The sequence below is a fragment of the Schistocerca americana genome, chromosome 1 (genome assembly GCF_021461395.2).
Source record: "Schistocerca americana isolate TAMUIC-IGC-003095 chromosome 1, iqSchAmer2.1, whole genome shotgun sequence".
Taxonomy (NCBI): Eukaryota; Metazoa; Arthropoda; class Insecta; order Orthoptera; family Acrididae; genus Schistocerca; species Schistocerca americana.
The window spans coordinates 476,507,231-476,535,226 of NC_060119.1; the positions used below are offsets into that span (position 1 = coordinate 476,507,231).

Consider the following 27,996-nt stretch of genomic DNA (forward strand, 5'->3'; position numbering starts at 1 on the left):
AACAGGGAACATTACACGTTTGGCAGCTGTGGGATTGGAACCCACGCCTCCGAAGAGAATGGTGCCTGAAAACCAGCGCCTTAGACCGCTCGGCCACGCTACCTACACAACACGCGCGTCACAAGAGCTGCGTCCCACCCCACGAGAACACACCGCAACGGCACAAAAATGAGACGTAAAAAGTGGCAACGTGGGATTCGAACCCACGCCTCCGAAGAGAGACTGGTGCCTAAAACCAGCGCCTTAGACCGCTCGGCCAACGTTACCATGGGAGCAGCAGCCGCAAAAACGTTTCCTTTGTACTACAAAGATCACTTCGAAATGGAAGTATCTTGGCAATCGCCGTTGCCATGTATTTCCACTGCTCTCCCACTGGAAGCGTCTCTTTAGGCCATCCACAGCAAAGAAAAGCCGTGCCCGCCGTATGGTAGCGACGCCACTTGTCTGTAGCTGTCGCAGTTAAGGAGACAGCGTCAAGAGACGTTTTCGTGCCGTGACCAGGTTTCGAACCTGGGCTTTCCGTAACCACTAAAGTATCGTAGCTGTAACTGTCAGGCGGAGCTAGAATGCTCCATGTATCAAACATTTTGTGAGCTCAAGGAGGTTACACTTGAAGAAAAAGCGCAGGTTTAACGCGATCGCAGCAAAACCCCCGGCAGCTACGGGATTCGGAAACCGCGCCTTACAGAGAGACTGGTGCCTTAAACCAGCGCCTTAAAGCGCTCGGCCCACGCTACATGCGCTGCTTGGTGCGCCAGTGTTCCTAGCATTTGTACAAAACAGTGCACGCCACAGCTTCCTGTTCTGCTGGGGGACTGGCTGCTCACCCATCGCACTTCAAACAACTGCCCTTTTCGACTACAGAGAGCAGCGGACGTCTGCGCTCAGTGGGGCGACATTACGTGCTGGGGATGAAGTGGTAGGGCAAACTGCGGCCTACGGAACACGAGTGAAAAAATCAAGAGAGTACTGTCATTTCGAGTACTCGTCATTGCAACGGCAGCAAGGCAAAAACTTTTCAAAATTGCCGTGACAGGATTCGAACCTGGGTTATTGCGGCCACACAACGCAATGTCCTAACCACTAGACGATCACGGCCATGGCCACGGAGGCGCCCGCGAAGGCAGCTGGCTCGAATGCAAGTGGCGATACCCAGCAAAGCCTAGGCCAAGGTGTACGCCACAGCAGTGTCAGGACACGGTCTCCATCACATGTATACGAGCAAATGAACGTGCCTGCGCTGTCAGGACACTAACTACAGTGGTTAGCTGCATTCACCTCCGTGGCAATGTCTTGCAGTCCTCCAAGCCTCTTGACTACAGGTACCGGTATGTGCTCGATAACAAGTGGATAGACGCCGCATCTCTCTCGCCGTCAGGTGTTGCCGCGAGTCATACTTAACGTAGCTTTGTGCACGCGTCAGCGTAGCGTCAGTCGAGCAAAGTCGAGACAAGTCGCATAAGAGGAGCAATAAAAACGCGCAATTCCGGTACCGGAATCGAACCCGGGCCTCCTGGGTGAGAGCCAGGTATCCTAGCCACTAGACCACACCGGATAACGACGGCAGCGCTCTTTCCAGCGAACGCAGCAGCCACCCACGGTTAACTGACGACAACTGCAAAAAATCCACTCTCTCCACGTTATATAGAACGGCGCGCTCCGGACGCATTTTGTGGAGACGGACGCCAGCAATGATGAGAGCAAAAGGTGCCTACAAATCCCGTCGTTGCACACGCACTGTTCTACGACAATTCACCAAGCAGACGCTCACGCCTTGTTGTGCTGTTTCCTTTGCGGGCAACGAGTGCATCTGCCTTCGACACAGGGAACATTACACGTTTGGCAGCTGTGGGATTGGAACCCACGCCTCCGAAGAGAATGGTGCCTGAAACCAGCGCCTTAGACCGCTCGGCCACGCTACCTACACAACACGCGCGTCACAAGAGCTGCGTCCCACCCCACGAGAACACACCGCAAACCGGCACAAAAATGAGACGTAAAAAGTGGCAACGGTGGGATTCGAACCCACGCCTCCGAAGAGGACTGGTGCCTAAAACCAGCGCCTTAGACCGCTCGGCCACGTTACCATGGGAGCAGCAGCCGCAAAACGTTTCCTTTGTACTACAAAGGATCACTTCGAAATGGAAGTATCTTGGCAATCGCCGTGCCATGTATTTCCACTGCTCTCCCACTGGAAGCGTCTCTTTAGGCCATCCACAGCAAGAAAAAGCCGTGCCCGCCGTATGGTAGCGACGCCACTTGTCTGTAGCTGTCGCAGTTAAGGAGACAGCGTCAAGAGACGTTTTCGTGCCGTGACCAGGTTTCGAACCTGGGCTTTCCGTAACCACTAAAGTATCGTAGCTGTAACTGTCAGGCGGAGCTAGAATGCTCCATGTATCAAACATTTTGTGAGCTCAAGGAGGTTACACTTGAAGAAAAAGCGGCAGGTTAACGCGATCGCAGCAAAACCCCCGGCAGCTACGGGATTCGAAACCGCGCCTACAGAGAGACTGGTGCCTTAAACCAGCGCCTTAAAGCGCTCGGCCACGCTACATGCGCTGCTTGGTGCGCCAGTGTTCCTAGCATTTGTACAAACAGTGCACGCCACAGCTTCCTGTTCTGCTGGGACTGGCTGCTCACCCATCGCACTTCAAACAACTGCCCTTTTCGACTACAGAGAGCAGCGGACGTCTGCGCTCAGTGGGGCGACATTACGTGCTGGGGATGAAGTGGTAGGGCAAACTGCGGCCTACGGAACACGAGTGAAAAAATCAAGAGAGTACTGTCATTTCGAGTACTCGTCATTGCAACGGCAGCAAGGCAAAACTTTCAAAATTGCCGTGACCAGGATTCGAACCTGGGTTATTGCGGCCACAACGCAATGTCCTAACCACTAGACGATCACGGCCATGGCCACGGAGGCGCCCGCGAAGGCAGCTGGCTCGAATGCAAGTGGCGATACCCAGCAAAGCCTAGGCCAAGGTGTACGCCACAGCAGTGTCAGACACGGTCTCCATCACATGTATACGAGCAAATGAACGTGCCTGCGCTGTCAGGACACTAACTACAGTGGTTAGCTGCATTCACCTCCGTGGCAATGTCTTGCAGTCCTCCAAGCCTCTTGACTACAGGTACCGGTATGTGGCTCGATAACAAGTGGATAGACGCCGCATCTCTCTCGCCGTCAGGTGTTGCCGCGAGTCATACTTAACGTAGCTTTGTGCACGCGTCAGCGTAGCGTCAGTCGAGCAAAGTCGAGACAAGTCGCATAAGAGGAGCAATAAAAACGCGCAATTCCGGTACCGGGAATCGAACCCGGGCCTCCTGGGTGAGAGCCAGGTATCCTAGCCACTAGACCACACCGGATAACGACGGCAGCGCTCTTTCCAGCGAACGCAGCAGCCACCCACGGTTAACTGACGACAACTGCAAAAAATCCACTCTCTCACGTTATATAGAACGGCGCGCTCCGGACGCATTTTGTGGAGACGGACGCCAGCAATGATGAGAGCAAAAGGTGCCTACAAATCCCGTCGTTGCACCACGCACTGTTCTACGACAATTCACCAAGCAGACGCTCACGCCTTGTTGTGCTGTTTCCTTTGCGGGCAACGAGTGCATCTGCCTTCGACACAGGGAACATTACACGTTTGGCAGCTGTGGGATTGGAACCCACGCCTCCGAAGAGAATGGTGCCTGAAACCAGCGCCTTAGACCGCTCGGCCACGCTACCTACACAACACGCGCGTCACAAGAGCTGCGTCCCCCACCCCACGAGAACACACCGCAACGGCACAAAAATGAGACGTAAAAAGTGGCAACGGTGGGATTCGAACCCACGCCTCCGAAGAGACTGGTGCCTAAAACCAGCGCCTTAGACCGCTCGGCCACGTTACCATGGGAGCAGCAGCCGCAAAACGTTTCCTTTGTACTACAAAGATCACTTCGAAATGGAAGTATCTTGGCAATCGCCGTGCCATGTATTTCCACTGCTCTCCCACTGGAAGCGTCTCTTTAGGCCATCCACAGCAAGAAAAAGCCGTGCCCGCCGTATGGTAGCGACGCCACTTGTCTGTAGCTGTCGCAGTTAAGGAGACAGCGTCAAGAGACGTTTTCGTGCCGTGACCAGGTTTCGAACCTGGGCTTTCCGTAACCACTAAAGTATCGTAGCTGTAACTGTCAGGCGGAGCTAGAATGCTCCATGTATCAAACATTTTGTGAGCTCAAGGAGGTTACACTTGAAGAAAAAGCGGCAGGTTAACGCGATCGCAGCAAAACCCCCGGCAGCTACGGGATTCGAAACCGCGCCTACAGAGAGACTGGTGCCTTAAAACCAGCGCCTTAAAGCGCTCGGCCACGCTACATGCGCTGCTTGGTGCGCCAGTGTTCCTAGCATTTGTACAAACAGTGCACGCCACAGCTTCCTGTTCTGCTGGGACTGGCTGCTCACCCATCGCACTTCAAACAACTGCCCTTTTCGACTACAGAGAGCAGCGGACGTCTGCGCTCAGTGGGGCGACATTACGTGCTGGGGATGAAGTGGTAGGGCAAACTGCGGCCTACGGAACACGAGTGAAAAAATCAAGAGAGTACTGTCATTTCGAGTACTCGTCATTGCAACGGCAGCAAGGCAAAACTTTCAAAATTGCCGTGACCAGGATTCGAACCTGGGTTATTGCGGCCACAACGCAATGTCCTAACCACTAGACGATCACGGCCATGGCCACGGAGGCGCCCGCGAAGGCAGCTGGCTCGAATGCAAGTGGCGATACCCAGCAAAGCCTAGGCCAAGGTGTACGCCACAGCAGTGTCAGACACGGTCTCCATCACATGTATACGAGCAAATGAACGTGCCTGCGCTGTCAGGACACTAACTACAGTGGTTAGCTGCATTCACCTCCGTGGCAATGTCTTGCAGTCCTCCAAGCCTCTTGACTACAGGTACCGGTATGTGGCTCGATAACAAGTGGATAGACGCCGCATCTCTCTCGCCGTCAGGTGTTGCCGCGAGTCATACTTAACGTAGCTTTGTGCACGCGTCAGCGTAGCGTCAGTCGAGCAAAGTCGAGACAAGTCGCATAAGAGGAGCAATAAAAACGCGCAATTCCGGTACCGGGAATCGAACCCGGGCCTCCTGGGTGAGAGCCAGGTATCCTAGCCACTAGACCACACCGGATAACGACGGCAGCGCTCTTTCCAGCGAACGCAGCAGCCACCCACGGTTAACTGACGACAACTGCAAAAAATCCACTCTCTCACGTTATATAGAACGGCGCGCTCCGGACGCATTTTGTGGAGACGGACGCCAGCAATGATGAGAGCAAAAGGTGCCTACAAATCCCGTCGTTGCACCACGCACTGTTCTACGACAATTCACCAAGCAGACGCTCACGCCTTGTTGTGCTGTTTCCTTTGCGGGCAACGAGTGCATCTGCCTTCGACACAGGGAACATTACACGTTTGGCAGCTGTGGGATTGGAACCCACGCCTCCGAAGAGAATGGTGCCTGAAACCAGCGCCTTAGACCGCTCGGCCACGCTACCTACACAACACGCGCGTCACAAGAGCTGCGTCCCACCCCACGAGAACACACCGCAACGGCACAAAAATGAGACGTAAAAAGTGGCAACGGTGGGATTCGAACCCACGCCTCCGAAGAGACTGGTGCCTAAAACCAGCGCCTTAGACCGCTCGGCCACGTTACCATGGGAGCAGCAGCCGCAAAACGTTTCCTTTGTACTACAAAGATCACTTCGAAATGGAAGTATCTTGGCAATCGCCGTGCCATGTATTTCCACTGCTCTCCCACTGGAAGCGTCTCTTTAGGCCATCCACAGCAAGAAAAAGCCGTGCCCGCCGTATGGTAGCGACGCCACTTGTCTGTAGCTGTCGCAGTTAAGGAGACAGCGTCAAGAGACGTTTTCGTGCCGTGACCAGGTTTCGAACCTGGGCTTTCCGTAACCACTAAAGTATCGTAGCTGTAACTGTCAGGCGGAGCTAGAATGCTCCATGTATCAAACATTTTGTGAGCTCAAGGAGGTTACACTTGAAGAAAAAGCGGCAGGTTAACGCGATCGCAGCAAAACCCCCGGCAGCTACGGGATTCGAAACCGCGCCTACAGAGAGACTGGTGCCTTAAACCAGCGCCTTAAAGCGCTCGGCCACGCTACATGCGCTGCTTGGTGCGCCAGTGTTCCTAGCATTTGTACAAACAGTGCACGCCACAGCTTCCTGTTCTGCTGGGACTGGCTGCTCACCCATCGCACTTCAAACAACTGCCCTTTTCGACTACAGAGAGCAGCGGACGTCTGCGCTCAGTGGGGCGACATTACGTGCTGGGGATGAAGTGGTAGGGCAAACTGCGGCCTACGGAACACGAGTGAAAAAATCAAGAGAGTACTGTCATTTCGAGTACTCGTCATTGCAACGGCAGCAAGGCAAAACTTTCAAAATTGCCGTGACCAGGATTCGAACCTGGGTTATTGCGGCCACAACGCAATGTCCTAACCACTAGACGATCACGGCCATGGCCACGGAGGCGCCCGCGAAGGCAGCTGGCTCGAATGCAAGTGGCGATACCCAGCAAAGCCTAGGCCAAGGTGTACGCCACAGCAGTGTCAGACACGGTCTCCATCACATGTATACGAGCAAATGAACGTGCCTGCGCTGTCAGGACACTAACTACAGTGGTTAGCTGCATTCACCTCCGTGGCAATGTCTTGCAGTCCTCCAAGCCTCTTGACTACAGGTACCGGTATGTGGCTCGATAACAAGTGGATAGACGCCGCATCTCTCTCGCCGTCAGGTGTTGCCGCGAGTCATACTTAACGTAGCTTTGTGCACGCGTCAGCGTAGCGTCAGTCGAGCAAAGTCGAGACAAGTCGCATAAGAGGAGCAATAAAAACGCGCAATTCCGGTACCGGGAATCGAACCCGGGCCTCCTGGGTGAGAGCCAGGTATCCTAGCCACTAGACCACACCGGATAACGACGGCAGCGCTCTTTCCAGCGAACGCAGCAGCCACCCACGGTTAACTGACGACAACTGCAAAAAATCCACTCTCTCACGTTATATAGAACGGCGCGCTCCGGACGCATTTTGTGGAGACGGACGCCAGCAATGATGAGAGCAAAAGGTGCCTACAAATCCCGTCGTTGCACCACGCACTGTTCTACGACAATTCACCAAGCAGACGCTCACGCCTTGTTGTGCTGTTTCCTTTGCGGGCAACGAGTGCATCTGCCTTCGACACAGGGAACATTACACGTTTGGCAGCTGTGGGATTGGAACCCACGCCTCCGAAGAGAATGGTGCCTGAAACCAGCGCCTTAGACCGCTCGGCCACGCTACCTACACAACACGCGCGTCACAAGAGCTGCGTCCCACCCCACGAGAACACACCGCAACGGCACAAAAATGAGACGTAAAAAGTGGCAACGGTGGGATTCGAACCCACGCCTCCGAAGAGACTGGTGCCTAAAACCAGCGCCTTAGACCGCTCGGCCACGTTACCATGGGAGCAGCAGCCGCAAAACGTTTCCTTTGTACTACAAAGATCACTTCGAAATGGAAGTATCTTGGCAATCGCCGTGCCATGTATTTCCACTGCTCTCCCACTGGAAGCGTCTCTTTAGGCCATCCACAGCAAGAAAAAGCCGTGCCCGCCGTATGGTAGCGACGCCACTTGTCTGTAGCTGTCGCAGTTAAGGAGACAGCGTCAAGAGACGTTTTCGTGCCGTGACCAGGTTTCGAACCTGGGCTTTCCGTAACCACTAAAGTATCGTAGCTGTAACTGTCAGGCGGAGCTAGAATGCTCCATGTATCAAACATTTTGTGAGCTCAAGGAGGTTACACTTGAAGAAAAAGCGGCAGGTTAACGCGATCGCAGCAAAACCCCCGGCAGCTACGGGATTCGAAACCGCGCCTACAGAGAGACTGGTGCCTTAAACCAGCGCCTTAAAGCGCTCGGCCACGCTACATGCGCTGCTTGGTGCGCCAGTGTTCCTAGCATTTGTACAAACAGTGCACGCCACAGCTTCCTGTTCTGCTGGGACTGGCTGCTCACCCATCGCACTTCAAACAACTGCCCTTTTCGACTACAGAGAGCAGCGGACGTCTGCGCTCAGTGGGGCGACATTACGTGCTGGGGATGAAGTGGTAGGGCAAACTGCGGCCTACGGAACACGAGTGAAAAAATCAAGAGAGTACTGTCATTTCGAGTACTCGTCATTGCAACGGCAGCAAGGCAAAACTTTCAAAATTGCCGTGACCAGGATTCGAACCTGGGTTATTGCGGCCACAACGCAATGTCCTAACCACTAGACGATCACGGCCATGGCCACGGAGGCGCCCGCGAAGGCAGCTGGCTCGAATGCAAGTGGCGATACCCAGCAAAGCCTAGGCCAAGGTGTACGCCACAGCAGTGTCAGACACGGTCTCCATCACATGTATACGAGCAAATGAACGTGCCTGCGCTGTCAGGACACTAACTACAGTGGTTAGCTGCATTCACCTCCGTGGCAATGTCTTGCAGTCCTCCAAGCCTCTTGACTACAGGTACCGGTATGTGGCTCGATAACAAGTGGATAGACGCCGCATCTCTCTCGCCGTCAGGTGTTGCCGCGAGTCATACTTAACGTAGCTTTGTGCACGCGTCAGCGTAGCGTCAGTCGAGCAAAGTCGAGACAAGTCGCATAAGAGGAGCAATAAAAACGCGCAATTCCGGTACCGGGAATCGAACCCGGGCCTCCTGGGTGAGAGCCAGGTATCCTAGCCACTAGACCACACCGGATAACGACGGCAGCGCTCTTTCCAGCGAACGCAGCAGCCACCCACGGTTAACTGACGACAACTGCAAAAAATCCACTCTCTCACGTTATATAGAACGGCGCGCTCCGGACGCATTTTGTGGAGACGGACGCCAGCAATGATGAGAGCAAAAGGTGCCTACAAATCCCGTCGTTGCACCACGCACTGTTCTACGACAATTCACCAAGCAGACGCTCACGCCTTGTTGTGCTGTTTCCTTTGCGGGCAACGAGTGCATCTGCCTTCGACACAGGGAACATTACACGTTTGGCAGCTGTGGGATTGGAACCCACGCCTCCGAAGAGAATGGTGCCTGAAACCAGCGCCTTAGACCGCTCGGCCACGCTACCTACACAACACGCGCGTCACAAGAGCTGCGTCCCACCCCACGAGAACACACCGCAACGGCACAAAAATGAGACGTAAAAAGTGGCAACGGTGGGATTCGAACCCACGCCTCCGAAGAGACTGGTGCCTAAAACCAGCGCCTTAGACCGCTCGGCCACGTTACCATGGGAGCAGCAGCCGCAAAACGTTTCCTTTGTACTACAAAGATCACTTCGAAATGGAAGTATCTTGGCAATCGCCGTGCCATGTATTTCCACTGCTCTCCCACTGGAAGCGTCTCTTTAGGCCATCCACAGCAAGAAAAAGCCGTGCCCGCCGTATGGTAGCGACGCCACTTGTCTGTAGCTGTCGCAGTTAAGGAGACAGCGTCAAGAGACGTTTTCGTGCCGTGACCAGGTTTCGAACCTGGGCTTTCCGTAACCACTAAAGTATCGTAGCTGTAACTGTCAGGCGGAGCTAGAATGCTCCATGTATCAAACATTTTGTGAGCTCAAGGAGGTTACACTTGAAGAAAAAGCGGCAGGTTAACGCGATCGCAGCAAAACCCCCGGCAGCTACGGGATTCGAAACCGCGCCTACAGAGAGACTGGTGCCTTAAACCAGCGCCTTAAAGCGCTCGGCCACGCTACATGCGCTGCTTGGTGCGCCAGTGTTCCTAGCATTTGTACAAACAGTGCACGCCACAGCTTCCTGTTCTGCTGGGACTGGCTGCTCACCCATCGCACTTCAAACAACTGCCCTTTTCGACTACAGAGAGCAGCGGACGTCTGCGCTCAGTGGGGCGACATTACGTGCTGGGGATGAAGTGGTAGGGCAAACTGCGGCCTACGGAACACGAGTGAAAAAATCAAGAGAGTACTGTCATTTCGAGTACTCGTCATTGCAACGGCAGCAAGGCAAAACTTTCAAAATTGCCGTGACCAGGATTCGAACCTGGGTTATTGCGGCCACAACGCAATGTCCTAACCACTAGACGATCACGGCCATGGCCACGGAGGCGCCCGCGAAGGCAGCTGGCTCGAATGCAAGTGGCGATACCCAGCAAAGCCTAGGCCAAGGTGTACGCCACAGCAGTGTCAGACACGGTCTCCATCACATGTATACGAGCAAATGAACGTGCCTGCGCTGTCAGGACACTAACTACAGTGGTTAGCTGCATTCACCTCCGTGGCAATGTCTTGCAGTCCTCCAAGCCTCTTGACTACAGGTACCGGTATGTGGCTCGATAACAAGTGGATAGACGCCGCATCTCTCTCGCCGTCAGGTGTTGCCGCGAGTCATACTTAACGTAGCTTTGTGCACGCGTCAGCGTAGCGTCAGTCGAGCAAAGTCGAGACAAGTCGCATAAGAGGAGCAATAAAAACGCGCAATTCCGGTACCGGGAATCGAACCCGGGCCTCCTGGGTGAGAGCCAGGTATCCTAGCCACTAGACCACACCGGATAACGACGGCAGCGCTCTTTCCAGCGAACGCAGCAGCCACCCACGGTTAACTGACGACAACTGCAAAAAATCCACTCTCTCACGTTATATAGAACGGCGCGCTCCGGACGCATTTTGTGGAGACGGACGCCAGCAATGATGAGAGCAAAAGGTGCCTACAAATCCCGTCGTTGCACCACGCACTGTTCTACGACAATTCACCAAGCAGACGCTCACGCCTTGTTGTGCTGTTTCCTTTGCGGGCAACGAGTGCATCTGCCTTCGACACAGGGAACATTACACGTTTGGCAGCTGTGGGATTGGAACCCACGCCTCCGAAGAGAATGGTGCCTGAAACCAGCGCCTTAGACCGCTCGGCCACGCTACCTACACAACACGCGCGTCACAAGAGCTGCGTCCCACCCCACGAGAACACACCGCAACGGCACAAAAATGAGACGTAAAAAGTGGCAACGGTGGGATTCGAACCCACGCCTCCGAAGAGACTGGTGCCTAAAACCAGCGCCTTAGACCGCTCGGCCACGTTACCATGGGAGCAGCAGCCGCAAAACGTTTCCTTTGTACTACAAAGATCACTTCGAAATGGAAGTATCTTGGCAATCGCCGTGCCATGTATTTCCACTGCTCTCCCACTGGAAGCGTCTCTTTAGGCCATCCACAGCAAGAAAAAGCCGTGCCCGCCGTATGGTAGCGACGCCACTTGTCTGTAGCTGTCGCAGTTAAGGAGACAGCGTCAAGAGACGTTTTCGTGCCGTGACCAGGTTTCGAACCTGGGCTTTCCGTAACCACTAAAGTATCGTAGCTGTAACTGTCAGGCGGAGCTAGAATGCTCCATGTATCAAACATTTTGTGAGCTCAAGGAGGTTACACTTGAAGAAAAAGCGGCAGGTTAACGCGATCGCAGCAAAACCCCCGGCAGCTACGGGATTCGAAACCGCGCCTACAGAGAGACTGGTGCCTTAAACCAGCGCCTTAAAGCGCTCGGCCACGCTACATGCGCTGCTTGGTGCGCCAGTGTTCCTAGCATTTGTACAAACAGTGCACGCCACAGCTTCCTGTTCTGCTGGGACTGGCTGCTCACCCATCGCACTTCAAACAACTGCCCTTTTCGACTACAGAGAGCAGCGGACGTCTGCGCTCAGTGGGGCGACATTACGTGCTGGGGATGAAGTGGTAGGGCAAACTGCGGCCTACGGAACACGAGTGAAAAAATCAAGAGAGTACTGTCATTTCGAGTACTCGTCATTGCAACGGCAGCAAGGCAAAACTTTCAAAATTGCCGTGACCAGGATTCGAACCTGGGTTATTGCGGCCACAACGCAATGTCCTAACCACTAGACGATCACGGCCATGGCCACGGAGGCGCCCGCGAAGGCAGCTGGCTCGAATGCAAGTGGCGATACCCAGCAAAGCCTAGGCCAAGGTGTACGCCACAGCAGTGTCAGACACGGTCTCCATCACATGTATACGAGCAAATGAACGTGCCTGCGCTGTCAGGACACTAACTACAGTGGTTAGCTGCATTCACCTCCGTGGCAATGTCTTGCAGTCCTCCAAGCCTCTTGACTACAGGTACCGGTATGTGGCTCGATAACAAGTGGATAGACGCCGCATCTCTCTCGCCGTCAGGTGTTGCCGCGAGTCATACTTAACGTAGCTTTGTGCACGCGTCAGCGTAGCGTCAGTCGAGCAAAGTCGAGACAAGTCGCATAAGAGGAGCAATAAAAACGCGCAATTCCGGTACCGGGAATCGAACCCGGGCCTCCTGGGTGAGAGCCAGGTATCCTAGCCACTAGACCACACCGGATAACGACGGCAGCGCTCTTTCCAGCGAACGCAGCAGCCACCCACGGTTAACTGACGACAACTGCAAAAAATCCACTCTCTCACGTTATATAGAACGGCGCGCTCCGGACGCATTTTGTGGAGACGGACGCCAGCAATGATGAGAGCAAAAGGTGCCTACAAATCCCGTCGTTGCACCACGCACTGTTCTACGACAATTCACCAAGCAGACGCTCACGCCTTGTTGTGCTGTTTCCTTTGCGGGCAACGAGTGCATCTGCCTTCGACACAGGGAACATTACACGTTTGGCAGCTGTGGGATTGGAACCCACGCCTCCGAAGAGAATGGTGCCTGAAACCAGCGCCTTAGACCGCTCGGCCACGCTACCTACACAACACGCGCGTCACAAGAGCTGCGTCCCACCCCACGAGAACACACCGCAACGGCACAAAAATGAGACGTAAAAAGTGGCAACGGTGGGATTCGAACCCACGCCTCCGAAGAGACTGGTGCCTAAAACCAGCGCCTTAGACCGCTCGGCCACGTTACCATGGGAGCAGCAGCCGCAAAACGTTTCCTTTGTACTACAAAGATCACTTCGAAATGGAAGTATCTTGGCAATCGCCGTGCCATGTATTTCCACTGCTCTCCCACTGGAAGCGTCTCTTTAGGCCATCCACAGCAAGAAAAAGCCGTGCCCGCCGTATGGTAGCGACGCCACTTGTCTGTAGCTGTCGCAGTTAAGGAGACAGCGTCAAGAGACGTTTTCGTGCCGTGACCAGGTTTCGAACCTGGGCTTTCCGTAACCACTAAAGTATCGTAGCTGTAACTGTCAGGCGGAGCTAGAATGCTCCATGTATCAAACATTTTGTGAGCTCAAGGAGGTTACACTTGAAGAAAAAGCGGCAGGTTAACGCGATCGCAGCAAAACCCCCGGCAGCTACGGGATTCGAAACCGCGCCTACAGAGAGACTGGTGCCTTAAACCAGCGCCTTAAAGCGCTCGGCCACGCTACATGCGCTGCTTGGTGCGCCAGTGTTCCTAGCATTTGTACAAACAGTGCACGCCACAGCTTCCTGTTCTGCTGGGACTGGCTGCTCACCCATCGCACTTCAAACAACTGCCCTTTTCGACTACAGAGAGCAGCGGACGTCTGCGCTCAGTGGGGCGACATTACGTGCTGGGGATGAAGTGGTAGGGCAAACTGCGGCCTACGGAACACGAGTGAAAAAATCAAGAGAGTACTGTCATTTCGAGTACTCGTCATTGCAACGGCAGCAAGGCAAAACTTTCAAAATTGCCGTGACCAGGATTCGAACCTGGGTTATTGCGGCCACAACGCAATGTCCTAACCACTAGACGATCACGGCCATGGCCACGGAGGCGCCCGCGAAGGCAGCTGGCTCGAATGCAAGTGGCGATACCCAGCAAAGCCTAGGCCAAGGTGTACGCCACAGCAGTGTCAGACACGGTCTCCATCACATGTATACGAGCAAATGAACGTGCCTGCGCTGTCAGGACACTAACTACAGTGGTTAGCTGCATTCACCTCCGTGGCAATGTCTTGCAGTCCTCCAAGCCTCTTGACTACAGGTACCGGTATGTGGCTCGATAACAAGTGGATAGACGCCGCATCTCTCTCGCCGTCAGGTGTTGCCGCGAGTCATACTTAACGTAGCTTTGTGCACGCGTCAGCGTAGCGTCAGTCGAGCAAAGTCGAGACAAGTCGCATAAGAGGAGCAATAAAAACGCGCAATTCCGGTACCGGGAATCGAACCCGGGCCTCCTGGGTGAGAGCCAGGTATCCTAGCCACTAGACCACACCGGATAACGACGGCAGCGCTCTTTCCAGCGAACGCAGCAGCCACCCACGGTTAACTGACGACAACTGCAAAAAATCCACTCTCTCACGTTATATAGAACGGCGCGCTCCGGACGCATTTTGTGGAGACGGACGCCAGCAATGATGAGAGCAAAAGGTGCCTACAAATCCCGTCGTTGCACCACGCACTGTTCTACGACAATTCACCAAGCAGACGCTCACGCCTTGTTGTGCTGTTTCCTTTGCGGGCAACGAGTGCATCTGCCTTCGACACAGGGAACATTACACGTTTGGCAGCTGTGGGATTGGAACCCACGCCTCCGAAGAGAATGGTGCCTGAAACCAGCGCCTTAGACCGCTCGGCCACGCTACCTACACAACACGCGCGTCACAAGAGCTGCGTCCCACCCCACGAGAACACACCGCAACGGCACAAAAATGAGACGTAAAAAGTGGCAACGGTGGGATTCGAACCCACGCCTCCGAAGAGACTGGTGCCTAAAACCAGCGCCTTAGACCGCTCGGCCACGTTACCATGGGAGCAGCAGCCGCAAAACGTTTCCTTTGTACTACAAAGATCACTTCGAAATGGAAGTATCTTGGCAATCGCCGTGCCATGTATTTCCACTGCTCTCCCACTGGAAGCGTCTCTTTAGGCCATCCACAGCAAGAAAAAGCCGTGCCCGCCGTATGGTAGCGACGCCACTTGTCTGTAGCTGTCGCAGTTAAGGAGACAGCGTCAAGAGACGTTTTCGTGCCGTGACCAGGTTTCGAACCTGGGCTTTCCGTAACCACTAAAGTATCGTAGCTGTAACTGTCAGGCGGAGCTAGAATGCTCCATGTATCAAACATTTTGTGAGCTCAAGGAGGTTACACTTGAAGAAAAAGCGGCAGGTTAACGCGATCGCAGCAAAACCCCCGGCAGCTACGGGATTCGAAACCGCGCCTACAGAGAGACTGGTGCCTTAAACCAGCGCCTTAAAGCGCTCGGCCACGCTACATGCGCTGCTTGGTGCGCCAGTGTTCCTAGCATTTGTACAAACAGTGCACGCCACAGCTTCCTGTTCTGCTGGGACTGGCTGCTCACCCATCGCACTTCAAACAACTGCCCTTTTCGACTACAGAGAGCAGCGGACGTCTGCGCTCAGTGGGGCGACATTACGTGCTGGGGATGAAGTGGTAGGGCAAACTGCGGCCTACGGAACACGAGTGAAAAAATCAAGAGAGTACTGTCATTTCGAGTACTCGTCATTGCAACGGCAGCAAGGCAAAACTTTCAAAATTGCCGTGACCAGGATTCGAACCTGGGTTATTGCGGCCACAACGCAATGTCCTAACCACTAGACGATCACGGCCATGGCCACGGAGGCGCCCGCGAAGGCAGCTGGCTCGAATGCAAGTGGCGATACCCAGCAAAGCCTAGGCCAAGGTGTACGCCACAGCAGTGTCAGACACGGTCTCCATCACATGTATACGAGCAAATGAACGTGCCTGCGCTGTCAGGACACTAACTACAGTGGTTAGCTGCATTCACCTCCGTGGCAATGTCTTGCAGTCCTCCAAGCCTCTTGACTACAGGTACCGGTATGTGGCTCGATAACAAGTGGATAGACGCCGCATCTCTCTCGCCGTCAGGTGTTGCCGCGAGTCATACTTAACGTAGCTTTGTGCACGCGTCAGCGTAGCGTCAGTCGAGCAAAGTCGAGACAAGTCGCATAAGAGGAGCAATAAAAACGCGCAATTCCGGTACCGGGAATCGAACCCGGGCCTCCTGGGTGAGAGCCAGGTATCCTAGCCACTAGACCACACCGGATAACGACGGCAGCGCTCTTTCCAGCGAACGCAGCAGCCACCCACGGTTAACTGACGACAACTGCAAAAAATCCACTCTCTCACGTTATATAGAACGGCGCGCTCCGGACGCATTTTGTGGAGACGGACGCCAGCAATGATGAGAGCAAAAGGTGCCTACAAATCCCGTCGTTGCACCACGCACTGTTCTACGACAATTCACCAAGCAGACGCTCACGCCTTGTTGTGCTGTTTCCTTTGCGGGCAACGAGTGCATCTGCCTTCGACACAGGGAACATTACACGTTTGGCAGCTGTGGGATTGGAACCCACGCCTCCGAAGAGAATGGTGCCTGAAACCAGCGCCTTAGACCGCTCGGCCACGCTACCTACACAACACGCGCGTCACAAGAGCTGCGTCCCACCCCACGAGAACACACCGCAACGGCACAAAAATGAGACGTAAAAAGTGGCAACGGTGGGATTCGAACCCACGCCTCCGAAGAGACTGGTGCCTAAAACCAGCGCCTTAGACCGCTCGGCCACGTTACCATGGGAGCAGCAGCCGCAAAACGTTTCCTTTGTACTACAAAGATCACTTCGAAATGGAAGTATCTTGGCAATCGCCGTGCCATGTATTTCCACTGCTCTCCCACTGGAAGCGTCTCTTTAGGCCATCCACAGCAAGAAAAAGCCGTGCCCGCCGTATGGTAGCGACGCCACTTGTCTGTAGCTGTCGCAGTTAAGGAGACAGCGTCAAGAGACGTTTTCGTGCCGTGACCAGGTTTCGAACCTGGGCTTTCCGTAACCACTAAAGTATCGTAGCTGTAACTGTCAGGCGGAGCTAGAATGCTCCATGTATCAAACATTTTGTGAGCTCAAGGAGGTTACACTTGAAGAAAAAGCGGCAGGTTAACGCGATCGCAGCAAAACCCCCGGCAGCTACGGGATTCGAAACCGCGCCTACAGAGAGACTGGTGCCTTAAACCAGCGCCTTAAAGCGCTCGGCCACGCTACATGCGCTGCTTGGTGCGCCAGTGTTCCTAGCATTTGTACAAACAGTGCACGCCACAGCTTCCTGTTCTGCTGGGACTGGCTGCTCACCCATCGCACTTCAAACAACTGCCCTTTTCGACTACAGAGAGCAGCGGACGTCTGCGCTCAGTGGGGCGACATTACGTGCTGGGGATGAAGTGGTAGGGCAAACTGCGGCCTACGGAACACGAGTGAAAAAATCAAGAGAGTACTGTCATTTCGAGTACTCGTCATTGCAACGGCAGCAAGGCAAAACTTTCAAAATTGCCGTGACCAGGATTCGAACCTGGGTTATTGCGGCCACAACGCAATGTCCTAACCACTAGACGATCACGGCCATGGCCACGGAGGCGCCCGCGAAGGCAGCTGGCTCGAATGCAAGTGGCGATACCCAGCAAAGCCTAGGCCAAGGTGTACGCCACAGCAGTGTCAGACACGGTCTCCATCACATGTATACGAGCAAATGAACGTGCCTGCGCTGTCAGGACACTAACTACAGTGGTTAGCTGCATTCACCTCCGTGGCAATGTCTTGCAGTCCTCCAAGCCTCTTGACTACAGGTACCGGTATGTGGCTCGATAACAAGTGGATAGACGCCGCATCTCTCTCGCCGTCAGGTGTTGCCGCGAGTCATACTTAACGTAGCTTTGTGCACGCGTCAGCGTAGCGTCAGTCGAGCAAAGTCGAGACAAGTCGCATAAGAGGAGCAATAAAAACGCGCAATTCCGGTACCGGGAATCGAACCCGGGCCTCCTGGGTGAGAGCCAGGTATCCTAGCCACTAGACCACACCGGATAACGACGGCAGCGCTCTTTCCAGCGAACGCAGCAGCCACCCACGGTTAACTGACGACAACTGCAAAAAATCCACTCTCTCACGTTATATAGAACGGCGCGCTCCGGACGCATTTTGTGGAGACGGACGCCAGCAATGATGAGAGCAAAAGGTGCCTACAAATCCCGTCGTTGCACCACGCACTGTTCTACGACAATTCACCAAGCAGACGCTCACGCCTTGTTGTGCTGTTTCCTTTGCGGGCAACGAGTGCATCTGCCTTCGACACAGGGAACATTACACGTTTGGCAGCTGTGGGATTGGAACCCACGCCTCCGAAGAGAATGGTGCCTGAAACCAGCGCCTTAGACCGCTCGGCCACGCTACCTACACAACACGCGCGTCACAAGAGCTGCGTCCCACCCCACGAGAACACACCGCAACGGCACAAAAATGAGACGTAAAAAGTGGCAACGGTGGGATTCGAACCCACGCCTCCGAAGAGACTGGTGCCTAAAACCAGCGCCTTAGACCGCTCGGCCACGTTACCATGGGAGCAGCAGCCGCAAAACGTTTCCTTTGTACTACAAAGATCACTTCGAAATGGAAGTATCTTGGCAATCGCCGTGCCATGTATTTCCACTGCTCTCCCACTGGAAGCGTCTCTTTAGGCCATCCACAGCAAGAAAAAGCCGTGCCCGCCGTATGGTAGCGACGCCACTTGTCTGTAGCTGTCGCAGTTAAGGAGACAGCGTCAAGAGACGTTTTCGTGCCGTGACCAGGTTTCGAACCTGGGCTTTCCGTAACCACTAAAGTATCGTAGCTGTAACTGTCAGGCGGAGCTAGAATGCTCCATGTATCAAACATTTTGTGAGCTCAAGGAGGTTACACTTGAAGAAAAAGCGGCAGGTTAACGCGATCGCAGCAAAACCCCCGGCAGCTACGGGATTCGAAACCGCGCCTACAGAGAGACTGGTGCCTTAAACCAGCGCCTTAAAGCGCTCGGCCACGCTACATGCGCTGCTTGGTGCGCCAGTGTTCCTAGCATTTGTACAAACAGTGCACGCCACAGCTTCCTGTTCTGCTGGGACTGGCTGCTCACCCATCGCACTTCAAACAACTGCCCTTTTCGACTACAGAGAGCAGCGGACGTCTGCGCTCAGTGGGGCGACATTACGTGCTGGGGATGAAGTGGTAGGGCAAACTGCGGCCTACGGAACACGAGTGAAAAAATCAAGAGAGTACTGTCATTTCGAGTACTCGTCATTGCAACGGCAGCAAGGCAAAACTTTCAAAATTGCCGTGACCAGGATTCGAACCTGGGTTATTGCGGCCACAACGCAATGTCCTAACCACTAGACGATCACGGCCATGGCCACGGAGGCGCCCGCGAAGGCAGCTGGCTCGAATGCAAGTGGCGATACCCAGCAAAGCCTAGGCCAAGGTGTACGCCACAGCAGTGTCAGACACTTGCTGGGAAGTGGCGGTGCGGTCCCCTACGGCACTGCGTAGGATCCTACGGTCTTGGCGTGCATCCGTGCGTCGCTGCGGTCCGGTCCCAGGTCTACGGGCACGTGCACCTTCCGCCGACCACTGGCGACAACATAGATGCACTGTGGAGACCTCACGCCCCACGTGTTGAGCAATTCGGCGGTACGTCCACCCGGCCTCCCGCATGCCCACTATACGCCCTCGCTCAAAGTCCGTCAACTGCACACGCGGTTCACGTCCACGCTGTCGCGGCATGCTACCAGTGTTAAAGACTGCGATGGAGCTCCGTATGCCACGGCAAACTGGCTGACACTGACGGCGGCGGTGCACAAATGCTGCGCAGCTAGCGCCATTCGACGGCCAACACCGCGGTTCCTGGTGTGTCCGCTGTGCCGTGCGTGTGATCATTGCTTGTACAGCCCTCTCGCAGTGTCCGGAGCAAGTATGGTGGGTCTGACACACCGGTGTCAATGTGTTCTTTTTTCCATTTCCAGGAGTGTAGATTACGGGACACGAATTAGCCTGTTCAATGTGAAATATCTGCGAAACCAGGTCAGATATAGACCTGAAGAACGTATAAAGATTAAGGGTACTATAAGTCCGGTCACACATACATACGGGATGGCAGTTTTAGATCCTGTAATAGATCAGGAATTAAGAGTGAAACGTAAGTTTCATCTCGTAGGAGGGGAATTGGATATTCCCTATGCCGGTTTCATTGGTAGAGACTTTGTTACGAAACACGGTGTAGTAATCGATTACGCCAAGGGAACCCTGTGGATCAGGAGTAAGCCCATTAAACTGTGTACAGAGATAGAAGTACAATGCGTAAGTACGCAGTGGCTTAGAAAGCCACAAACAGATTTTGAAACTGCAAAGTGTGAACGCAGTGGAGTTCGAGGTTCCCCGAGCAGTTCAGGGAGGCCAGTAAACAACAGTACCCCAAGAAATGGCGAAGTAAACAAGGTACCAGTTGATGGATGTGTTACCGATGGGAAACGGGCGCTACAGAGCCTAAGGCAGGCCAAGTGGCTGAAATAAAGTTGGCTCTTCGTCATTAAAGGATTCTAGGGATATTGTGGTTAGATCATTTAAATGCCGTAGAAAAACAGTCTATAATTGCTGTGTGTTCTGCCTATAATGATATCTTCCATTTGCCAGAGGATAAGTTGACATATACAGATACAATCCGGCATCAAATAAAACTGATTTCCGAAGCAGAGGGACGAATAATTTGCCCTCGTTCTCACAGTTTACCAGAAACGCATAAAGAAGCTTTACAACAGGAGATAAATCAAATGTTGAAGGACGATAGCTCCCCCCGTCGGAGGTTCGAGTCCTCCCTCGGGCATGGGCGTGAGTGTCGTCCTTAGCGGAAGTTAGTTTAAGTTAGATTAAATAGTGTGTAAGCATAGGGACCGATAGCTTCAGCAGTTTGGTCCTATAAGACCTTACCACAAATTTCCAATTTTTGGAGGACGATATAATAGTACCTTCAACAAGCGCCCATAATTCTCCGTCATTTGTGATTCCCAAAACGATGGATGCATCTCGTAAAAGGAAATGGAGGGCGGTAGCTGATTACAGAAAACTAAATGACATTACGGTAAACACACTCTTCCCGCTTCCACGAATAGATCAAATTTTAGACGGAATGGGTAAGGCTAAATATTTTTCAACGCATGATTTTTCTAAGGGATACTGTCAGGTGTTACTACATGAAAAAGACTGAGAGCTTACAGCTTTCAGTACACCATACGCTCATTTTATGTACGAAAGAATGTCAATGGGATCCCGTTCTGCAGCCTCCACATTCCAAAAATTGATGAATTTGGTTCTCATGAGTTTACAGGGTGAAATTTATTTGGACGACGTAGTAATTTTCGGCCTCTCGCCGGGGAGTTAGGTAGAGACCTTCCAGTAGCATATGCGTCCAGACTTTGAACAATGCAGAGCGAGATTACTGGTCGTAGTCTGGGTGGTCAAAAATTTCAGACCATTTGTTTTTAGTCATAAGTTTACCGTTGTACAGGTCCTGAACCACTGTGGTGGGTCGGAAATATTAGCAGTCCGTCCTCGCGCTTATTGAAGTTCAGACTGAAATTGGAGGAATATGACAATGAAATTGTATACAAAAGGACAAGAACAATTGTGTAGCCGTTGCACTGTCAAGGATAAGGGAAGTAAAGTGCGCTGATACCGAAACACGGCCAAATGAAAGTGAGAAAGTGCAGGTAGTCGAAGACGATGAACAGCAGGAGATAATTGCTGAAGAAAAGGCGGAAATTTTGTGGGAATTCCATGACGCACCCCATTGGTGGTCATCAACGAATCGTAACAACTTAAAAATATAATACCGAGCGTGGACCGGTATGGAAAAGGATATTGAGGACTACATCAGAAAATGCTCTGGTTTACAAAAAAAAGACAAAAATGCCATTGGTTACAACACCAACACACCAACACCAGAAGGAGTGTCTGACAGGTGTGATATTGACATCGTCGGTCCACTAACGGTAACAAACAGAAATAGCAGATATACACTAGCATTCTGGGATGCTCTAACGAACTTTATAGTAGCAGAACCGATAGAAAAGCAGGACGCAGATACAATACCTCGTGTCCTAATGCAAAGAATAAGTCTGAGCTTTGGGATACCCTCAGTAATACTCAGCAATTTTTTGAATGACACACTAAAGAGAGTGTGCAGATTGTTAAGATTGGTAGGATACAGACCTCCTGCTACCATTCTCAATGGAACGGAGCATTGGAAAGATTACAGCGCACTATAACAGAATTCTTGAGACACCATATCACTAGGGCTCAATCCTATGGGAACTAATGCCTTCCATTCGCGGTATTCGTGTACGAAACCACGCGCCATAGAGTCACGAGTTATACACCATATGAGTTACTGTTCGATAGAGCATGTAACATACCAGGTATACTGCAGAAAGATCCCGCAGGTGTTACTTATAATTACGATGATTGTGTACTCAAATTAAAAGAGAAAATGAGACAGATGCAACAGTGTGTCAGAGATTATAATAATCAGTGTAAGGAGAAGAACAAAGGATACTGTGACAGAGACCAGAACCCGAAAGACTTTAAAATAGGTGATCAAGTCTTATTGTACCATGAAAGCGTTAGAAGGGGCAGAAGCCGTTAACCTAGACCGCAGTGGCGTGCCCCATACACTGTAATAGGGACAAAGGGGCCAAATGTCGTCATTCGTTTAAACAGAAACAAATTTTTAACGATGTATGCCAATAGGTTAAAGTAATTCCGATGCAACAGAACTTTTTCTTGAATTTCGGATGAGGAACCTGGCGGGACTGTTGCACCTGGTGAGCTGTATTGCCGCAGTGTATCCACTTGGACAGTTTCAAGATTTTAGCATAGAGAAGTTTCCTTCGTCGCTGTACTTATGTTATGACAGCAACGGCAAGGTAAAAATCTACAGTGTGACTTGGAAAATCGTCAGCTTTATTGTTCTGTGAAAATTTTCGGAAATGCCGACGAGACAGAGAGACTGGAACATTGATCGGTAGGATATTGCAAACAGAAGTTAACAAGTTTGGGAATAAGTGATCAAGAATGTACCGCTGTAGAGCAAGCCTTACCCTCCCAGGGAACACAGCCTTATCGTAGGCACCTTCAGTGCCGGCGGGAGGATTTGCATGCCTCGATGAAGTCGAGAGCTATGCAGGCAGTAGAGAAGCTACTGGTAGGGTCACCCAAGCCAGACAGGTCTTGACTGAGGAGCCAGACGAAGTGTGCCCCGGAACATAGGGCAGGGGGAGGGGGGGGGGGGGAGAGGCTCTGTAGGCGTAGGGTAGCCAACCTCCCTAAGGGAGTAAACTCTAAAGAAATCTAAGTCCTCCAAGATGGGGGTTGGGCGTGCGGCCGATAACCCCACACTGTAAAAATTACTTACTACAGAACCTCAACAAGAGCCTCGGATTATGGATGAGACACAAAAAACACGACCTCGGCAAAGAAAAAGGACAAAAGATTTGGCAATAGTAAAATGGAATGTACGAGCAATGTCGAAACCTGGAAAAACGAAAGAAATAGATGATGAGATCATGAACTTCAAGCACAACATTGTAGCGTTACAAGAAATAAGATGGCAAGGATAAGGACAGATAGATATGCCCCAGTATTCTCTGCTGTGTAGTGGACCAGACAGAAGAACAGGACAAACTGGAATTGGTTTCATAATAACAAAGGAGGGTGGTAAAAGTGTTTTGCAATTTGAACCCATAAATGAAAGGCTTAGCAGACTGAGAGTGAAAGGGAAATACAGAAATATAACGATAATAACAGCATACGCGCCAACAGAGGGAGCAGAAGAAGAAACAAAGGAAAAGTTTTATTAAGATATAGAAAGGGCATGAAGTAAAGTACAAAAGTATGATCTGTTCTTAGTTATGGGACATTTTAATACACAGCTTGAGCGAGATTCACATTACATGAAGAAAGTAACGAGAATGGAGAAGTGTTATGTCAGTTTGCTGCTAGAAATAATCTAATCATCAGGAGCACATGTTTCCCATATAAAAGAACACATCTCGGAACATGGAAATCAAATGTATGTGGAGTAGCCAATCAAATAGACTATGTGTTAGTAAACGCACGACATACCACGTCAGTTATTGATGTGAGGAGCTGCAGTGGCCCTAACTGTGACTCAGCACACTATGCTGTAAAAGTTATAACGAGAGAGAAACTATATATAACACCTAAACCTAGAATGGAGACACAGAAAAACTGAATGACCCAGAAGTTGTGAAATCATAGCAAGCAAAAATTTGAGATGCACTGACTCTCAGCGAGGAAACAATGGGAATCCAAGAGAGATGGACTAAGATCCAGAAAGCACTGAAAGAGGCAGCAGAAGACACAGTCGGGGTGAGAAGAAATGCTCGAAATGAGAGGTTTGATGATGAATGCAGACTAGTAATAGACTTTAAAAATACTGCAAGACTGAGAGAAACAAGAAGAAATGTGGAGGTGTACAAAGAATTAAGATCCAATGCCCAAAGAATATGCAAGAAAAAGAAAAAGGAATGGCTGAAATAAAAGTTTAAGGAGATAGAATAATTAAAGGAAGAGAATGAAACGAAGAAATTCTATCATGCTGTGGGAAAAATGAGGAAAAATTTTCAACCCAAACAAAATGCATGTAAAAATAGAAACCGTGAGGTAATAAGCGATGAACAAGAAATATTGCAGAGGTGGGCAGAATGCTTTGAAGATATGCTCAACAAAAACTCAGATCAGGCCCCAAGTGAACAGGAAGTGAACACACGAGGCAAAGAGAAATTGAAAGGGGTTAGGCACAAAACCCTACAATGCTGGAAGTGGAAACAGTGATAAATAAACTAAAAAATAACCTTGCACCTGGTGAAGATGGAATCGTGTCAGAACCAATGAAATCAGGGGGGCTATCTCTAAGATGTGAAATATTTAAACTAATAAAAAACATTTGGGTAAATGAAAGCATGCTGAAGGAGTCGAATACTGAAATAATATGCCCAATATATAAGAAAGGAGAAAAGCTCAATTGTGAAAACTATAGAGGCATAGCCCTACTGAATACAGTGTATAAGATTTTCTCTGGAGTGCTGAGTGAAAGAATAAAGAAGTGCGCCGAGAAGATACTCGGAGAATACCAATGTTGATTCCGACCAAACAGAGGTACATCTGACCAGTTGTTTGTTGTTAGACAAATAATGGAAAAATTTTATGAATATAATATAGGTCTCCACTTCCTGTTCGTTCACTTTAAAGAAGCTTTCGATAGTATAAATAGACCAGCATTGTATAAAGGGCTGAAAGAATTGGGCATCTGTGATAAACTGAGAAGGTTAATCGAGCTAACAATGACGGATACAAAAGCAAAAGTAAAAGTCAACAGCAGAATGACCACGCAGTTTGACTTTGAGGACGGAGTGAAACAAGGTGATGGCCTCTCTGCAGTCCTGTTTAACTTAGCACTGCATAGTATCATACAAAAAGTAGATAAAAGAGGAACAATAATCATGAAATCCAGCCAAATATGTGCACATGCAGATAATATTGCCATTGTGCCAAGGGATGTAACACGGCTTAAACGCTTAAAGAAATATATGGACAAATGGAAGCAGATGGAACAAGAATCTGGCTTACTTAAATGAAAGCAAGACAAAATATATGGTTATGTCCAATTCTGAAGCTAGAAGAACCCCACAGGACCTAAAGATCTCTGATAAATGCTTCAAAGCTGTTAGATGCTTCCATTATTTAGGTGTCCTCCTAATCAATGATAATAGTTTGAGAAAATGTATTAAAGAAATGAAAGAAGCAGGAAACAAAGCCTATTATGCAAACCTAAAGATACTCAAGATCTCTCTAATTACAAGAACAACTGAACTGAGAGTATAGTATTCCCTTGTGCGACCTGTTGCCACGTATGGATCAGAAACGTAGACAGTGACAGAAGCAGACAGTAACAGCCTAAGCGCTTTTGAAAGAAAAATTTTACGAAAAATCTATGGGCCTGTGAGAGAGGCAGAAGGTTGGAGAGTGAGATACAACAATGAAATACAGGAGCTTATACAAGAGAAAGGTATAGTGAAATTTATAAATCTCAAAGAATACGTTGGTTAGGACATGTGGAGAAGATGACAGAAGACAGGATGCCCAAACGAATAATGACTGCCAGATTGTATTCCACCAGAAGGAAGGGCAGACCAAGAGCTAGATGGAGGGACAATGTGCTGGCTGACCTTGCCAAGATGGGGCTCCGTGGATGGAAGAAAAAAGCTGAGAACAGAGAGATATGGAGGAAGTTTGTTGAGGAGGCCAAGGCCCACCAAGGGCTGTAGTGCCAAAGAAGAAGAAGAAATAAATAGTGTTATTCAGGCCCCTGAATTCCATGAGTCTCCAGCTGCAAGCATCCTGTCGAGTCCCAGAATCCGCATCTCTCGTAGGTGCCCTGTGACAGTGTTTGGTGTTGGCCCAAATCATCAGCATGACTTCACTGTAAATTTGTGTTCATGAATTTGCTCCTCACCCCTCGGAACTTGCAGCCTGACCTCAACTCCCTGTCTACCATCGATCCTATGTCAGGATACGACAATATGAAAAAGCAGATTCAGGCCCTCGGGAACGAAAAGCCATCTGTCGACGAATCCAGAGCCAATGACCCCATCCATAAGAGACCACCCTCTGAAGTAAGAAGGTTCAGTCTGATGACGCTCGGCACATTTATCAGTTCGGAGAAGGCCTATGCAGAAAAGACCGTCATCAGTCAGTATCAAACGATGATTGACCCTATACGACGACAAAGCAATCTCCATCGATGATTTCAGGATCTTGATGGGGAAGCTATTTCGACGGGAGAGAGGCAAGATGATTGACCCTAACGGGATAATAACTTTCGGGTAGTGAGTTGTGTATTACAAAGGATATCAGCACCTAAGAAACAACAGTTATTAAATATTCCTTGGATATGTCGCAATTTAGTGTTAATCTCTCCATCATCAACGAAAGGATTCAGACTGACCGGCTGGGACAGGAAAATAAACGAGATTTAATGGAATACAGCGCCTGTGCACATCTTAAGACACTGCGTCGTACAAAGAAAATGGACGCCTGCAATTTAATATCGGGAAGACCTAAACCTGCGAGCCTGCAGGGCCTGCCCAAACTTCATACTGAACTCTAAAGATATGCCGTCGCCACAAGAATCAACCTGGTAGTTATCTGAACTAGGCCATCATCGCGGGAAACGGAAGACGGGATATCTGTGCAACATAATACACTTTACTGCAAATAGGGGTTTATCCTTGACGAAGGAAACTAAGCCCCGAAACGGCACGAACGCGCATTTGCGATCATTAAAGTGGGCGGCAGCAAGGCGGCAAAAGGAATCCAGTGTATCCTTGACCTCTGACATGTCGGCTTTTCTTACTAAAACCGTGACGTCATTGGCGTAAGCGCGGATCGAGATTCGTTCTCAGAATATAGGCCAGCCATGCAGTTGCATGCCAATACGCCGAAGGGTTCTAAGAACAAACGAAGAGTGATATGGTTGAGGGGCTTCCCTGGGGTAGACCCCGTTGAATCGAAAACCGGGGTAGGAGAGGGGGGGGGGTGAAGGGGAGTAAAGCGACCGTTCACAACCTCTGAGCCATGGAAACCAATGAAAAGATTGGCTAGAACTTGGCATGCGTCGCGAGTAAAACCCAAAGCGGTCAATACACTCACTAAATAATTGTGACTGGCACGGTCAAATGCCTTCTGGATGTCGAGAACAAGCAAAGCCCTTAAGGTATTAGTGACCGCCGCAAGGACATCTCGACATACGACAACAGAAGTTAGTATCATGCGTCCACGCACACAACTTTGGTGAACGGCAATGATTTTACGTGTATGTGAATTCCTAAGAGACCAAATTGCTGAGGTCATTAGTCTCAGCAATGATTTTGTCGAACACCTTAGGGAGACGGGTGTTCACAGCGTGAGCGACAGTTCCATAGTCGACGTTTAGGTGAGTAATCGGACGAAGTGAGTCATGGTGGTTTTCGGGATGAGGACCATTTTACCTTACCTCAAAGGAGCAGGAAGCGAGAAATCTGTATTACGTCATTGACCATCGACGTTACTGTGTCACGAACATAACATTCCTTAGAAATACAATACAACCCAGGTT

At 51.0% G+C, this 27,996-nt stretch overlaps 30 non-coding genes across 30 annotated transcripts; all 30 read right to left on the minus strand.

Moving 5' to 3' along the window:
- Positions 1–1,484: 1,484 nt before the first annotated feature.
- Trnae-cuc lies at positions 1,485–1,555 on the minus strand. The gene has a single exon. It is a non-coding gene; the product is annotated as a tRNA-Glu (tRNA).
- A 449-nt stretch (positions 1,556–2,004) lies between these two features.
- Positions 2,005–2,087, minus strand: Trnal-uag. The gene has a single exon. It is a non-coding gene; the product is annotated as a tRNA-Leu (tRNA).
- Positions 2,088–2,836: 749 nt separating this feature from the next.
- Positions 2,837–2,908, minus strand: Trnah-gug. The gene has a single exon. It is a non-coding gene; the product is annotated as a tRNA-His (tRNA).
- Positions 2,909–3,294: 386 nt separating this feature from the next.
- Positions 3,295–3,366, minus strand: Trnae-cuc. Its single transcript has one exon. It is a non-coding gene; the product is annotated as a tRNA-Glu (tRNA).
- Positions 3,367–3,815: 449 nt separating this feature from the next.
- Positions 3,816–3,897, minus strand: Trnal-uag. Its single transcript has one exon. It is a non-coding gene; the product is annotated as a tRNA-Leu (tRNA).
- A 749-nt stretch (positions 3,898–4,646) lies between these two features.
- On the minus strand, positions 4,647–4,718 carry Trnah-gug. Its single transcript has one exon. It is a non-coding gene; the product is annotated as a tRNA-His (tRNA).
- A 386-nt stretch (positions 4,719–5,104) lies between these two features.
- Trnae-cuc lies at positions 5,105–5,176 on the minus strand. Its single transcript has one exon. It is a non-coding gene; the product is annotated as a tRNA-Glu (tRNA).
- Positions 5,177–5,623: 447 nt separating this feature from the next.
- Trnal-uag lies at positions 5,624–5,705 on the minus strand. The gene has a single exon. It is a non-coding gene; the product is annotated as a tRNA-Leu (tRNA).
- Positions 5,706–6,453: 748 nt separating this feature from the next.
- On the minus strand, positions 6,454–6,525 carry Trnah-gug. Its single transcript has one exon. It is a non-coding gene; the product is annotated as a tRNA-His (tRNA).
- Positions 6,526–6,911: 386 nt separating this feature from the next.
- On the minus strand, positions 6,912–6,983 carry Trnae-cuc. Its single transcript has one exon. It is a non-coding gene; the product is annotated as a tRNA-Glu (tRNA).
- Positions 6,984–7,430: 447 nt separating this feature from the next.
- Trnal-uag lies at positions 7,431–7,512 on the minus strand. The gene has a single exon. It is a non-coding gene; the product is annotated as a tRNA-Leu (tRNA).
- A 748-nt stretch (positions 7,513–8,260) lies between these two features.
- Trnah-gug lies at positions 8,261–8,332 on the minus strand. Its single transcript has one exon. It is a non-coding gene; the product is annotated as a tRNA-His (tRNA).
- A 386-nt stretch (positions 8,333–8,718) lies between these two features.
- Positions 8,719–8,790, minus strand: Trnae-cuc. Its single transcript has one exon. It is a non-coding gene; the product is annotated as a tRNA-Glu (tRNA).
- A 447-nt stretch (positions 8,791–9,237) lies between these two features.
- Positions 9,238–9,319, minus strand: Trnal-uag. The gene has a single exon. It is a non-coding gene; the product is annotated as a tRNA-Leu (tRNA).
- Positions 9,320–10,067: 748 nt separating this feature from the next.
- On the minus strand, positions 10,068–10,139 carry Trnah-gug. Its single transcript has one exon. It is a non-coding gene; the product is annotated as a tRNA-His (tRNA).
- Positions 10,140–10,525: 386 nt separating this feature from the next.
- On the minus strand, positions 10,526–10,597 carry Trnae-cuc. Its single transcript has one exon. It is a non-coding gene; the product is annotated as a tRNA-Glu (tRNA).
- Positions 10,598–11,044: 447 nt separating this feature from the next.
- Trnal-uag lies at positions 11,045–11,126 on the minus strand. Its single transcript has one exon. It is a non-coding gene; the product is annotated as a tRNA-Leu (tRNA).
- Positions 11,127–11,874: 748 nt separating this feature from the next.
- On the minus strand, positions 11,875–11,946 carry Trnah-gug. Its single transcript has one exon. It is a non-coding gene; the product is annotated as a tRNA-His (tRNA).
- A 386-nt stretch (positions 11,947–12,332) lies between these two features.
- Trnae-cuc lies at positions 12,333–12,404 on the minus strand. The gene has a single exon. It is a non-coding gene; the product is annotated as a tRNA-Glu (tRNA).
- A 447-nt stretch (positions 12,405–12,851) lies between these two features.
- Trnal-uag lies at positions 12,852–12,933 on the minus strand. The gene has a single exon. It is a non-coding gene; the product is annotated as a tRNA-Leu (tRNA).
- A 748-nt stretch (positions 12,934–13,681) lies between these two features.
- Positions 13,682–13,753, minus strand: Trnah-gug. Its single transcript has one exon. It is a non-coding gene; the product is annotated as a tRNA-His (tRNA).
- Positions 13,754–14,139: 386 nt separating this feature from the next.
- Positions 14,140–14,211, minus strand: Trnae-cuc. The gene has a single exon. It is a non-coding gene; the product is annotated as a tRNA-Glu (tRNA).
- Positions 14,212–14,658: 447 nt separating this feature from the next.
- On the minus strand, positions 14,659–14,740 carry Trnal-uag. The gene has a single exon. It is a non-coding gene; the product is annotated as a tRNA-Leu (tRNA).
- A 748-nt stretch (positions 14,741–15,488) lies between these two features.
- Trnah-gug lies at positions 15,489–15,560 on the minus strand. The gene has a single exon. It is a non-coding gene; the product is annotated as a tRNA-His (tRNA).
- A 386-nt stretch (positions 15,561–15,946) lies between these two features.
- On the minus strand, positions 15,947–16,018 carry Trnae-cuc. The gene has a single exon. It is a non-coding gene; the product is annotated as a tRNA-Glu (tRNA).
- A 447-nt stretch (positions 16,019–16,465) lies between these two features.
- On the minus strand, positions 16,466–16,547 carry Trnal-uag. Its single transcript has one exon. It is a non-coding gene; the product is annotated as a tRNA-Leu (tRNA).
- Positions 16,548–17,295: 748 nt separating this feature from the next.
- Trnah-gug lies at positions 17,296–17,367 on the minus strand. The gene has a single exon. It is a non-coding gene; the product is annotated as a tRNA-His (tRNA).
- A 386-nt stretch (positions 17,368–17,753) lies between these two features.
- Trnae-cuc lies at positions 17,754–17,825 on the minus strand. The gene has a single exon. It is a non-coding gene; the product is annotated as a tRNA-Glu (tRNA).
- Positions 17,826–18,272: 447 nt separating this feature from the next.
- On the minus strand, positions 18,273–18,354 carry Trnal-uag. The gene has a single exon. It is a non-coding gene; the product is annotated as a tRNA-Leu (tRNA).
- Positions 18,355–19,102: 748 nt separating this feature from the next.
- Trnah-gug lies at positions 19,103–19,174 on the minus strand. Its single transcript has one exon. It is a non-coding gene; the product is annotated as a tRNA-His (tRNA).
- Positions 19,175–27,996: the final 8,822 nt, after the last annotated feature.